The sequence below is a fragment of the Ambystoma mexicanum genome, unplaced genomic scaffold, assembly GCF_040938575.1.
Source record: "Ambystoma mexicanum isolate Mex_15411 unplaced genomic scaffold, UKY_AmexF1_1 Mex_scaf1, whole genome shotgun sequence".
In the NCBI taxonomy this organism is placed as follows: domain Eukaryota; kingdom Metazoa; phylum Chordata; class Amphibia; order Caudata; family Ambystomatidae; genus Ambystoma; species Ambystoma mexicanum.
Window position 1 is genome coordinate 3,188,252 of NW_027182324.1, and position 13,672 is coordinate 3,201,923.

General features: G+C 41.0%; 12 non-coding genes across 12 annotated transcripts; 11 read left to right on the forward strand and 1 right to left on the reverse strand.

Annotated features, from left to right (window-relative positions):
• The first annotated feature begins 27 nt into the window (after positions 1–27).
• On the forward strand, positions 28–101 carry TRNAT-AGU (transfer RNA threonine (anticodon AGU)). Its single transcript has one exon. It is a non-coding gene; the product is annotated as a tRNA-Thr (tRNA).
• A 767-nt stretch (positions 102–868) lies between these two features.
• TRNAT-AGU (transfer RNA threonine (anticodon AGU)) lies at positions 869–942 on the forward strand. The gene has a single exon. It is a non-coding gene; the product is annotated as a tRNA-Thr (tRNA).
• Positions 943–1,709: 767 nt separating this feature from the next.
• TRNAT-AGU (transfer RNA threonine (anticodon AGU)) lies at positions 1,710–1,783 on the forward strand. The gene has a single exon. It is a non-coding gene; the product is annotated as a tRNA-Thr (tRNA).
• Positions 1,784–2,551: 768 nt separating this feature from the next.
• On the forward strand, positions 2,552–2,625 carry TRNAT-AGU (transfer RNA threonine (anticodon AGU)). Its single transcript has one exon. It is a non-coding gene; the product is annotated as a tRNA-Thr (tRNA).
• Positions 2,626–3,392: 767 nt separating this feature from the next.
• Positions 3,393–3,466, forward strand: TRNAT-AGU (transfer RNA threonine (anticodon AGU)). The gene has a single exon. It is a non-coding gene; the product is annotated as a tRNA-Thr (tRNA).
• Positions 3,467–3,703: 237 nt separating this feature from the next.
• TRNAK-UUU (transfer RNA lysine (anticodon UUU)) lies at positions 3,704–3,776 on the reverse strand. Its single transcript has one exon. It is a non-coding gene; the product is annotated as a tRNA-Lys (tRNA).
• A 2,981-nt stretch (positions 3,777–6,757) lies between these two features.
• Positions 6,758–6,831, forward strand: TRNAT-AGU (transfer RNA threonine (anticodon AGU)). Its single transcript has one exon. It is a non-coding gene; the product is annotated as a tRNA-Thr (tRNA).
• Positions 6,832–7,598: 767 nt separating this feature from the next.
• On the forward strand, positions 7,599–7,672 carry TRNAT-AGU (transfer RNA threonine (anticodon AGU)). The gene has a single exon. It is a non-coding gene; the product is annotated as a tRNA-Thr (tRNA).
• A 766-nt stretch (positions 7,673–8,438) lies between these two features.
• Positions 8,439–8,512, forward strand: TRNAT-AGU (transfer RNA threonine (anticodon AGU)). Its single transcript has one exon. It is a non-coding gene; the product is annotated as a tRNA-Thr (tRNA).
• Positions 8,513–10,118: 1,606 nt separating this feature from the next.
• TRNAT-AGU (transfer RNA threonine (anticodon AGU)) lies at positions 10,119–10,192 on the forward strand. The gene has a single exon. It is a non-coding gene; the product is annotated as a tRNA-Thr (tRNA).
• Positions 10,193–10,959: 767 nt separating this feature from the next.
• Positions 10,960–11,033, forward strand: TRNAT-AGU (transfer RNA threonine (anticodon AGU)). The gene has a single exon. It is a non-coding gene; the product is annotated as a tRNA-Thr (tRNA).
• Positions 11,034–13,480: 2,447 nt separating this feature from the next.
• TRNAT-AGU (transfer RNA threonine (anticodon AGU)) lies at positions 13,481–13,554 on the forward strand. Its single transcript has one exon. It is a non-coding gene; the product is annotated as a tRNA-Thr (tRNA).
• Positions 13,555–13,672: the final 118 nt, after the last annotated feature.

Consider the following 13,672-nt stretch of genomic DNA (forward strand, 5'->3'; position numbering starts at 1 on the left):
GAAGGAAAGGAGATCAGATGCAAAAGAGGTGCTGTGGCTTAGTTGGTTAAAGCGCCTGTCTAGTAAACAGGAGATCCTGAGTTCGAATCTCAGCAGCGCCTGTCTGCTTTTTTTTCGACCAATCTGTCTCCCCAATATTAAAACTTTGTACAAAGATTGTTATTTCATGCTATTTAGAAGCACAGTCAGGCTTGAAATGTTGGCAACGCATCCAAGAATTCTGGACTCCACTACCTTAGAGTCATATTGCCCAAGGTTGCGATGCCATCAGAAATAGCACATATTAGAATGAGCAATTCATATTTCCTGCTAAATTTTTTGTAAAAGAAGCAAAGATACGCCTGAACAGGGACTTGAACCCTGGACCCTCAGATTAAAAGTCTGATGCTCTACCGACTGAGCTATCCAGGCACAGGGATCACTGCCCATTTGAAACTTGATTTTCACTCTACAGCACCTCCATACATGGCTACCTCACTGGTCAATAAAGGAAATGAATTACTAGTGCATTACACACATTTTGACACTGGAGACATAACTTTTTTCAGTCATTCCGTATCCAGATATAGAGATTTGCAGCATCTAGGACTTTAATGTTCACCCACTTACGGATTTGAATGTTTTGCCACATTCATGAGTGCAAACTTGCTCCCCAGTAAAGACGAACATGTGCTCCTCAATGCACACACTGGGCAATGCAGTCCACTCTAAATCGACGATTAATGACATGCTCGTTTTGTGCAATGGAGTTTCAGTCAATTGGAAAACATTTTGAAAAGTTATATTGCAACAGAAGCCCAGCCTTAAAAAAGTGGATTTCACTTCTAAATGATTACATGAGGAAGGAAAGGAGACCAGATGCAAAAAAGGTGCTGTGGCTTAGTTGGTTAAAGCGCCTGTCTAGTAAACAGGAGATCCTGAGTTCGAATCTCAGCAGCGCCTGTCTGCTTTTTTTTCGACCAATCTGTCTCCCCAATATTAAAACTTTGTACAAAGATTGCTATTTCATGCTATTTAGAAGCACAGTCAGGCTTGATATGTTGGCAAAGCATCCAAGAACTCTGGACTCCACTACCTTAGAGTCATATTGCCCAAGGTTGCGATGCCATCAGAAATAGCACATATTAGAATGAGCAATTCATATTTCCTGCTTAATTTTTTGTAAAAGAAGCAAAGGTACGCCTGAACAGGGACTTGAACCCTGGACCCTCAGATTAAAAGTCTGATGCTCTACCGACTGAGCTATCCAGGCAGATGGATCACTGCCATTTGAAACTTGATTTTCACTCTACAGCACCTCCATACATGGCTACCTCACTGGTCAATGAAGGAAATGAATTACTAGTGCATTACACACATTTTGACACTGGAGACATAACTTTTTTCAGTCATTCCGTATCCAGATATAGAGATTTGCAGCATCTAGGACTTTAATGTTCACCCACTTACGGATTTGAATGTTTTGCCACATTCATGAGTGCAAACTTGCTCCCCAGTAAAGACGAACATGTGCTCCTCAATGCACACACTGGGCAATGCAGTCCACTCTAAATCGACGATTAATGACATGCTCGTTTTGTGCAATGGAGTTTCAGTCAATTGGAAAACATTTTGTAAAGTTATATTGCAACAGAAGCCCAGCCTTAAAAAAAGTGGATTTCACTTCTAAATGATTACATGAGGAAGGACAGGAGATCAGATGCAAAAGAGGTGCTGTGGCTTAGTTGGTTAAAGCGCCTGTCTAGTAAACAGGAGATCCTGAGTTCGAATCTCAGCAGCGCCTGTCTGCTTTTTTTTCGACCAATCTGTCTCCCCAATATTAAAACTTTGTACAAAGATTGTTACTTCATGCTATTTAGAAGCACAGTCAGGCTTGAAACGTTGGCAAAGCATCCAAGAATTCTGGACTCCACTACCTTAGAGTCATATTGCCCAAGGTTGCGATGCCATCAGAAATAGCACATATTAGAATGAGCAATTCATATTTCCTGCTAAATTTTTTGTAAAAGAAGCAAAGATACGCCTGAACAGGGACTTGAACCCTGGACCCTCAGATTAAAAGTCTGATGCTCTACCGACTGAGCTATCCAGGCACAGGGATCACTGCCCATTTGAAACTTGATTTTCACTCTACAGCACCTCCATACATGGCTACCTCACTGGTCAATAAAGGAAATGAATTACTAGTGCATTACACACATTTTGACACTGGAGACATAACTTTTTTCAGTCATTCCGTATCCAGATATAGAGATTTGCAGCATCTAGGACTTTAATGTTCACCCACTTACGGATTTGAATGTTTTGCCACATTCATGAGTGCAAACTTGCTCCCCAGTAAAGGCGAACATGTGCTCCTCAATACACACACTGGGCAATGCAGTCCACTCTAAATCAACGATTAATGACATGCTCGTTTTGTGCAATGGAGTTTCAGTCAATTGGAAAACATTTTGTAAAGTTATATTGCAACAGAAGCCCAGCCTTAAAAAAAGTGGATTTCACTTCTAAATGATTACATGAGGAAGGAAAGGAGATCAGATGCAAAAGAGGTGCTGTGGCTTAGTTGGTTAAAGCGCCTGTCTAGTAAACAGGAGATCCTGAGTTCGAATCTCAGCAGCGCCTGTCTGCTTTTTTTTCGACCAATCTGTCTCCCCAATATTAAAACTTTGTACAAAGATTGCTGTTTCATGCTATTTAGAAGCACAGTCAGGCTTGAAATGTTGGCAAAGCATCCAAGAACTCTGGACTCCACTACCTTAGAGTCATATTGCCCAAGGTTGCGATGCCATCAGAAATAGCACATATTAGAATGAGCAATTCATATTTCCTGCTAAATTTTTTGTAAAAGAAGCAAAGATACGCCTGAACAGGGACTTGAACCCTGGACCCTCAGATTAAAAGTCTGATGCTCTACCGACTGAGCTATCCAGGCACAGGGATCACTGCCCATTTGAAACTTGATTTTCACTCTACAGCACCTCCATACATGGCTACCTCACTGGTCAATAAAGGAAATGAATTACTAGTGCATTACACACATTTTGACACTGGAGACATAACTTTTTTCAGTCATTCCGTATCCAGATATAGAGATTTGCAGCATCTAGGACTTTAATGTTCACCCACTTACGGATTTGAATGTTTTGCCACATTCATGAGTGCAAACTTGCTCCCCAGTAAAGACGAACATGTGCTCTTCAATGCACACACTGGGCAATGCAGTCCACTCTAAATCGACGATTAATGACATGCTCGTTTTGTGCAATGGAGTTTCAGTCAATTGGAAAACATTTTGAAAAGTTATATTGCAACAGAAGCCCAGCCTTAAAAAAGTGGATTTCACTTCTAAATGATTACATGAGGAAGGAAAGGAGACCAGATGCAAAAAAGGTGCTGTGGCTTAGTTGGTTAAAGCGCCTGTCTAGTAAACAGGAGATCCTGAGTTCGAATCTCAGCAGCGCCTGTCTGCTTTTTTTTCGACCAATCTGTCTCCCCAATATTAAAACTTTGTACAAAGATTGCTGTTTCATGCTATTTAGAAGCACAGTCATGCTTGAAATGTTGGCAAAGCATCCAAGAACTCTGGACTCCACTACCTTAGAGTCATATTGCCCAAGGTTGCGATGCCATCAGAAATAGCACATATTAGAATGAGCAATTCATATTTCCTGCTTAATTTTTTGTAAAAGAAGCAAAGGTATGCCTGAACAGGGACTTGAACCCTGGACCCTCAGATTAAAAGTCTGATGCTCTACCGACTGAGCTATCCAGGCACAAGGATCACTGCCAATTTGAAACTTGATTTTCACTCTACAGCACCTCCACACATGGCTACCTCACTGGTCAATAAAGGAAATGAATTACTAGTGCATTACACACATTTTGACACTGGAGACATAACTTTTTTCAGTCATTCCGTATCCAGATATAGAGATTTGCAGCATCTAGGACTTTAATGTTCACCCACTTACGGATTTGAATGTTTTGCCACATTCATGAGTGCAAACTTGCTCCCCAGTAAAGACGAACATGTGCTCCTCAATGCACACACTGGGCAATGCAGTCCACTCTAAATCAACGATTAATGACATGCTCGTTTTGTGCAATGGAGTTTCAGTCAATTGGAAAACATTTTGAAAAGTTATATTGCAACAGAAGCCCAGCCTTAAAAAAGTGGATTTCACTTCTGATTGATTACATGAGGAAGGAAAGGAGACCAGATGCAAAAAAGGTGCTGTGGCTCAGTTGGTTAAAGCGCCTGTCTAGTAAACAGGAGATCCTGAGTTCGAATCTCAGCAGCGCCTGTCTGCTTTTTTTTCGACCAATCTGTCTCCCCAATATTAAAACTTTGTACAAAGATTGCTATTTCATGCTATTTAGAAGCACAGTCAGGCTTGAAATGTTGGCAAAGCATCCAAGAACTCTGGACTCCACTACCTTAGAGTCATATTGCCCAAGGTTGCGATGCCATCAGAAATAGCACATATTAGAATGAGCAATTCATATTTCCTGCTTAATTTTTTGTAAAAGAAGCAAAGGTACGCCTGAACAGGGACTTGAACCCTGGACCCTCAGATTAAAAGTCTGATGCTCTACCGACTGAGCTATCCAGGCACAAGGATCACTGCCCATTTGAAACTTGATTTTCACTCTACAGCACCTCCATACATGGCTACCTCACTGGTCAATAAAGGAAATGAATTACTAGTGCATTACACACATTTTGACACTGGAGACATAACTTTTTTCAGTCATTCCGTATCCAGATATAGAGATTTGCAGCATCTAGGACTTTAATGTTCACCCACTTACGGATTTGAATGTTTTGCCACATTCATGAGTGCAAACTTGCTCCCCAGTAAAGACGAACATGTGCTCTTCAATGCACACACTGGGCAATGCAGTCCACTCTAAATCGACGATTAATGACATGCTCGTTTTGTGCAATGGAGTTTCAGTCAATTGGAAAACATTTTGTAAAGTTATATTGCAACAGAAGCCCAGCCTTAAAAAAAGTGGATTTCACTTCTAAATGATTACATGAGGAAGGACAGGAGATCAGATGCAAAAGAGGTGCTGTGGCTTAGTTGGTTAAAGCGCCTGTCTAGTAAACTGGAGATCCTGAGTTCGAACCTCAGCAGCGCCTGTCTGCTTTTTTTTCGACCAATCTGTCTCCCCAATATTAAAACTTTGTACAAAGATTGTTATTTCATGCTATTTAGAAGCACAGTCAGGCTTGAAATGTTGGCAAAGCATCCAAGAATTCTGGACTCCACTACCTTAGAGTCATATTGCCCAAGGTTGCGATGCCATCAGAAATAGCACATATTAGAATGAGCAATTCATATTTCCTGCTAAATTTTTTGTAAAAGAAGCAAAGGTACGCCTGAACAGGGACTTGAACCCTGGACCCTCAGATTAAAAGTCTGATGCTCTACCGACTGCGCTATCCAGGCACAAGGATCACTGCCCATTTGAAACTTGATTTTCACTCTACAGCACCTCCATACATGGCTACCTCACTGGTCAATAAAGGAAATGAATTACTAGTGCATTACACACATTTTGACACTGGAGACATAACTTTTTTCAGTCATTCCGTATCCAGATATAGAGATTTGCAGCATCTAGGACTTTAATGTTCACCCACTTACGGATTTGAATGTTTTGCCACATTCATGAGTGCAAACTTGCTCCCCAGTAAAGACGAACATGTGCTCCTCAATGCACACACTGGGCAATGCAGTCCACTCTAAATCGACGATTAATGACATGCTCGTTTTGTGCAATGGAGTTTCAGTCAATTGGAAAACATTTTGAAAAGTTATATTGCAACAGAAGCCCAGCCTTAAAAAAGTGGATTTCACTTCTGATTGATTACATGAGGAAGGAAAGGAGACCAGATGCAAAAAAGGTGCTGTGGCTTAGTTGGTTAAAGCGCCTGTCTAGTAAACAGGAGATCCTGAGTTTGAATCTCAGCAGCGCCTGTCTGCTTTTTTTTCGACCAATCTGTCTCCCCAATATTAAAACTTTGTACAAAGATTGCTATTTCATGCTATTTAGAAGCACAGTCAGGCTTGAAATGTTGGCAAAGCATCCAAGAACTCTGGACTCCACTACCTTAGAGTCATATTGCCCAAGGTTGCGATGCCATCAGAAACAGCACATATTAGAATGAGCAATTCATATTTCCTGCTTAATTTTTTGTAAAAGAAGCAAAGGTACGCCTGAACAGGGACTTGAACCCTGGACCCTCAGATTAAAAGTCTGATGCTCTACCGACTGAGCTATCCAGGCACAGGGATCACTGCCCATTTGAAACTTGATTTTCACTCTACAGCACCTCCATACATGGCTACCTCACTGGTCAATAAAGGAAATGAATTACTAGTGCATTACACACATTTTGACACTGGAGACATAACTTTTTTCAGTCATTCCGTATCCAGATATAGAGATTTGCAGCATCTAGGACTTTAATGTTCACCCACTTACGGATTTGAATGTTTTGCCACATTCATGAGTGCAAACTTGCTCCCCAGTAAAGACGAACATGTGCTCCTCAATGCACACACTGGGCAATGCAGTCCACTCTAAATCGACGATTAATGACATGCTCGTTTTGTGCAATGGAGTTTCAGTCAATTGGAAAACATTTTGAAAAGTTATATTGCAACAGAAGCCCAGCCTTAAAAAAGTGGATTTCACTTCTAAATGATTACATGAGGAAGGAAAGGAGACCAGATGCAAAAAAGGTGCTGTGGCTTAGTTGGTTAAAGCGCCTGTCTAGTAAACAGGAGATCCTGAGTTCGAATCTCAGCAGCGCCTGTCTGCTTTTTTTTCGACCAATCTGTCTCCCCAATATTAAAACTTTGTACAAAGATTGCTATTTCATGCTATTTAGAAGCACAGTCAGGCTTGAAATGTTGGCAAAGCATCCAAGAACTCTGGACTCCACTACCTTAGAATCATATTGCCCAAGGTTGCGATGCCATCAGAAATAGCACATATTAGAATGAGCAATTCATATTTCCTGCTTAATTTTTTGTAAAAGAAGCAAAGATACACCTGAACAGGGACTTGAACCCTGGACCCTCAGATTAAAAGTCTGATGCTCTACCGACTGAGCTATCCAGGCACAGGGATCACTGCCCATTTGAAACTTGATTTTCACTCTACATCACCTCCATACATGGCTACCTCACTGGTCAATAAAGGAAATGAATTACTAGTGCATTACACACATTTTGACACTGGAGACATAACTTTTTTCAGTCATTCCGTATCCAGATATAGAGATTTGCAGCATCTAGGACTTTAATGTTCACCCACTTACGGATTTGAATGTTTTGCCACATTAATGAGTGCAAACTTGCTCCCCAGTAAAGACGAACATGTGCTCCTCAATGCACACACTGGGCAATGCAGTCCACTCTAAATCGACGATTAATGACATGCTCGTTTTGTGCAATGGAGTTTCAGTCAATTGGAAAACATTTTGAAAAGTTATATTGCAACAGAAGCCCAGCCTTAAAAAAGTGGATTTCACTTCTAAATGATTACATGAGGAAGGAAAGGAGACCAGATGCAAAAAAGGTGCTGTGGCTTAGTTGGTTAAAGCGCCTGTCTAGTAAACAGGAGATCCTGAGTTCGAATCTCAGCAGCGCCTGTCTGCTTTTTTTCGACCAATCTGTCTCCCCAATATTAAAACTTTGTACAAAGATTGCTATTTCATGCTATTTAGAAGCACAGTCAGGCTTGATATGTTGGCAAAGCATCCAAGAACTCTGGACTCCACTACCTTAGAGTCATATTGCCCAAGGTTGCGATGCCATCAGAAATAGCACATATTAGAATGAGCAATTCATATTTCCTGCTTAATTTTTTGTAAAAGAAGCAAAGGTACGCCTGAACAGGGACTTGAACCCTGGACCCTCAGATTAAAAGTCTGATGCTCTACCGACTGAGCTATCCAGGCAGATGGATCACTGCCATTTGAAACTTGATTTTCACTCTACAGCACCTCCATACATGGCTACCTCACTGGTCAATAAAGGAAATGAATTACTAGTGCATTACACACATTTTGACACTGGAGACATAACTTTTTTCAGTCATTCCGTATCCAGATATAGAGATTTGCAGCATCTAGGACTTTAATGTTCACCCACTTACGGATTTGAATGTTTTGCCACATTCATGAGTGCAAACTTGCTCCCCAGTAAAGACGAACATGTGCTCCTCAATGCACACACTGGGCAATGCAGTCCACTCTAAATCGACGATTAATGACATGCTCGTTTTGTGCAATGGAGTTTCAGTCAATTGGAAAACATTTTGTAAAGTTATATTGCAACAGAAGCCCAGCCTTAAAAAAAGTGGATTTCACTTCTAAATGATTACATGAGGAAGGACAGGAGATCAGATGCAAAAGAGGTGCTGTGGCTTAGTTGGTTAAAGCGCCTGTCTAGTAAACAGGAGATCCTGAGTTCGAATCTCAGCAGCGCCTGTCTGCTTTTTTTTCGACCAATCTGTCTCCCCAATATTAAAACTTTGTACAAAGATTGTTATTTCATGCTATTTAGAAGCACAGTCAGGCTTGAAACGTTGGCAAAGCATCCAAGAATTCTGGACTCCACTACCTTAGAGTCATATTGCCCAAGGTTGCGATGCCATCAGAAATAGCACATATTAGAATGAGCAATTCATATTTCCTGCTAAATTTTTTGTAAAAGAAGCAAAGATACGCCTGAACAGGGACTTGAACCCTGGACCCTCAGATTAAAAGTCTGATGCTCTACCGACTGAGCTATCCAGGCACAGGGATCACTGCCCATTTGAAACTTGATTTTCACTCTACAGCACCTCCATACATGGCTACCTCACTGGTCAATAAAGGAAATGAATTACTAGTGCATTACACACATTTTGACACTGGAGACATAACTTTTTTCAGTCATTCCGTATCCAGATATAGAGATTTGCAGCATCTAGGACTTTAATGTTCACCCACTTACGGATTTGAATGTTTTGCCACATTAATGAGTGCAAACTTGCTCCCCAGTAAAGACGAACATGTGCTCCTCAATGCACACACTGGGCAATGCAGTCCACTCTAAATCGACGATTAATGACATGCTCGTTTTGTGCAATGGAGTTTCAGTCAATTGGAAAACATTTTGAAAAGTTATATTGCAACAGAAGCCCAGCCTTAAAAAAGTGGATTTCACTTCTAAATGATTACATGAGGAAGGAAAGGAGACCAGATGCAAAAAAGGTGCTGTGGCTTAGTTGGTTAAAGTGCCTGTCTAGTAAGCAGGAGATCCTGAGTTCGAATCTCAGCAGCGCCTGTCTGCTTTTTTTCGACCAATCTGTCTCCCCAATATTAAAACTTTGTACAAAGATTGCTATTTCATGCTATTTAGAAGCACAGTCAGGCTTGATATGTTGGCAAAGCATCCAAGACTCTGGACTCCACTACCTTAGAGTCATATTGCCCAAGGTTGCGATGCCATCAGAAATAGCACATATTAGAATGAGCAATTCATATTTCCTGCTTAATTTTTTGTAAAAGAAGCAAAGGTACGCCTGAACAGGGACTTGAACCCTGGACCCTCAGATTAAAAGTCTGATGCTCTACCGACTGAGCTATCCAGGCAGATGGATCACTGCCATTTGAAACTTGATTTTCACTCTACAGCACCTCCATACATGGCTACCTCACTGGTCAATGAAGGAAATGAATTACTAGTGCATTACACACATTTTGACACTGGAGACATAACTTTTTTCAGTCATTCCGTATCCAGATATAGAGATTTGCAGCATCTAGGACTTTAATGTTCACCCACTTACGGATTTGAATGTTTTGCCACATTCATGAGTGCAAACTTGCTCCCCAGTAAAGACGAACATGTGCTCCTCAATGCACACACTGGGCAATGCAGTCCACTCTAAATCGACGATTAATGACATGCTCGTTTTGTGCAATGGAGTTTCAGTCAATTGGAAAACATTTTGTAAAGTTATATTGCAACAGAAGCCCAGCCTTAAAAAAAGTGGATTTCACTTCTAAATGATTACATGAGGAAGGACAGGAGATCAGATGCAAAAGAGGTGCTGTGGCTTAGTTGGTTAAAGCGCCTGTCTAGTAAACAGGAGATCCTGAGTTCGAATCTCAGCAGCGCCTGTCTGCTTTTTTTTCGACCAATCTGTCTCCCCAATATTAAAACTTTGTACAAAGATTGTTACTTCATGCTATTTAGAAGCACAGTCAGGCTTGAAACGTTGGCAAAGCATCCAAGAATTCTGGACTCCACTACCTTAGAGTCATATTGCCCAAGGTTGCGATGCCATCAGAAATAGCACATATTAGAATGAGCAATTCATATTTCCTGCTAAATTTTTTGTAAAAGAAGCAAAGATACGCCTGAACAGGGACTTGAACCCTGGACCCTCAGATTAAAAGTCTGATGCTCTACCGACTGAGCTATCCAGGCACAGGGATCACTGCCCATTTGAAACTTGATTTTCACTCTACAGCACCTCCATACATGGCTACCTCACTGGTCAATAAAGGAAATGAATTACTAGTGCATTACACACATTTTGACACTGGAGACATAACTTTTTTCAGTCATTCCGTATCCAGATATAGAGATTTGCAGCATCTAGGACTTTAATGTTCACCCACTTACGGATTTGAATGTTTTGCCACATTCATGAGTGCAAACTTGCTCCCCAGTAAAGACGAACATGTGCTCCTCAATGCACACACTGGGCAATGCAGTCCACTCTAAATCGACGATTAATGACATGCTCGTTTTGTGCAATGGAGTTTCAGTCAATTGGAAAACATTTTGAAAAGTTATATTGCAACAGAAGCCCAGCCTTAAAAAAGTGGATTTCACTTCTAAATGATTACATGAGGAAGGAAAGGAGACCAGATGCAAAAAAGGTGCTGTGGCTTAGTTGGTTAAAGCGCCTGTCTAGTAAACAGGAGATCCTGAGTTCGAATCTCAGCAGCGCCTGTCTGCTTTTTTTCGACCAATCTGTCTCCCCAATATTAAAACTTTGTACAAAGATTGCTATTTCATGCTATTTAGAAGCACAGTCAGGCTTGATATGTTGGCAAAGCATCCAAGAACTCTGGACTCCACTACCTTAGAGTCATATTGCCCAAGGTTGCGATGCCATCAGAAATAGCACATATTAGAATGAGCAATTCATATTTCCTGCTTAATTTTTTGTAAAAGAAGCAAAGGTACGCCTGAACAGGGACTTGAACCCTGGACCCTCAGATTAAAAGTCTGATGCCCTACCGACTGAGCTATCCAGGCAGATGGATCACTGCTATTTGAAACTTGATTTTCACTCTACAGCACCTCCATACATGGCTACCTCACTGGTCAATAAAGGAAATGAATTACTAGTGCATTACACACATTTTGACACTGGAGACATAACTTTTTTCAGTCATTCCGTATCCAGATATAGAGATTTGCAGCATCTAGGACTTTAATGTTCACCCACTTACGGATTTGAATGTTTTGCCACATTCATGAGTGCAAACTTGCTCCCCAGTAAAGACGAACATGTGCTCCTCAATGCACACACTGGGCAATGCAGTCCACTCTAAATCGACGATTAATGACATGCTCGTTTTGTGCAATGGAGTTTCAGTCAATTGGAAAACATTTTGAAAAGTTATATTGCAACAGAAGCCCAGCCTTAAAAAAGTGGATTTCACTTCTAAATGATTACATGAGGAAGGAAAGGAGACCAGATGCAAAAAGGTTGCTGTGGCTTAGTTGGTTAAAGCGCCTGTCTAGTAAACAGGAGATCCTGAGTTCGAATCTCAGCAGCGCCTGTCTGCTTTTTTTTCGACCAATCTGTCTCCCCAATATTAAAACTATGTACAAAGATTGCTATTTCATGCTATTTAGAAGCACAGTGAGGCTTGAAATGTTGGCAAAGCATCCAAGAACTCTGGACTCCACTACCTTAGAGTCATATTGCCCAAGGTTGCGATGCCATCAGAAATAGCACATATTAGAATGAGCAATTCATATTTCCTGCTTAATTTTTTGTAAAAGAAGCAAAGGTACGCCTGAACAGGGACTTGAACCCTGGACCCTCAGATTAAAAGTCTGATGCTCTACCGACTGAGCTATCCAGGCACAGGGATCACTGCCCATTTGAAACTTGATTTTCACTCTACAGCACCTCCATACATGGCTACCTCACTGGTCAATAAAGGAAATGAATTACTAGTGCATTACACACATTTTGACACTGGAGACATAACTTTTTTCAGTCATTCCGTATCCAGATATAGAGATTTGCAGCATCTAGGACTTTAATGTTCACCCACTTACGGATTTGAATGTTTTGCCACATTCATGAGTGCAAACTTGCTCCCCAGTAAAGACGAACATGTGCTCCTCAATGCACACACTGGGCAATGCAGTCCACTCTAAATCGACGATTAATGACATGCTCGTTTTGTGCAATGGAGTTTCAGTCAATTGGATAACATTTTGAAAAGTTATATTGCAACAGAAGCCCAGCCTTAAAAAAGTGGATTTCACTTCTGATTGATTACATGAGGAAGGAAAGGAGACCAGATGCAAAAAAGGTGCTGTGGCTTAGTTGGTTAAAGCGCCTGTCTAGTAAACAGGAGATCCTGAGTTTGAATCTCAGCAGCGCCTGTCTGCTTTTTTTTCGACCAATCTGTCTCCCCAATATTAAAACTTTGTACAAAGATTGTTACTTCATGCTATTTAGAAGCACAGTCAGGCTTGAAACGTTGGCAAAGCATCCAAGAATTCTGGACTCCACTACCTTAGAGTCATATTGCCCAAGGTTGCGATGCCATCAGAAATAGCACATATTAGAATGAGCAATTCATATTTCCTGCTAAATTTTTTGTAAAAGAAGCAAAGATACGCCTGAACAGGGACTTGAACCCTGGACCCTCAGATTAAAAGTCTGATGCTCTACCGACTGAGCTATCCAGGCACAGGGATCACTGCCCATTTGAAACTTGATTTTCACTCTACAGCACCTCCATACATGGCTACCTCACTGGTCAATAAAGGAAATGAATTACTAGTGCATTACACACATTTTGACACTGGAGACATAACTTTTTTCAGTCATTCCGTATCCAGATATAGAGATTTGCAGCATCTAGGACTTTAATGTTCACCCACTTACGGATTTGAATGTTTTGCCACATTCATGAGTGCAAACTTGCTCCCCAGTAAAGACGAACATGTGCTCCTCAATGCACACACTGGGCAATGCAGTCCACTCTAAATCGACGATTAATGACATGCTCGTTTTGTGCAATGGAGTTTCAGTCAATTGGAAAACATTTTGAAAAGTTATATTGCAACAGAAGCCCAGCCTTAAAAAAGTGGATTTCACTTCTAAATGATTACATGAGGAAGGAAAGGAGACCAGATGCAAAAAAGGTGCTGTGGCTTAGTTGGTTAAAGCGCCTGTCTAGTAAACAGGAGATCCTGAGTTCGAATCTCAGCAGCGCCTGTCTGCTTTTTTTCGACCAATCTGTCTCCCCAATATTAAAACTTTGTACAAAGATTGCTATTTCATGCTATTTAGAAGCACAGTCAGGCTTGATATGTTGGCAAAGCATCCAAGAACT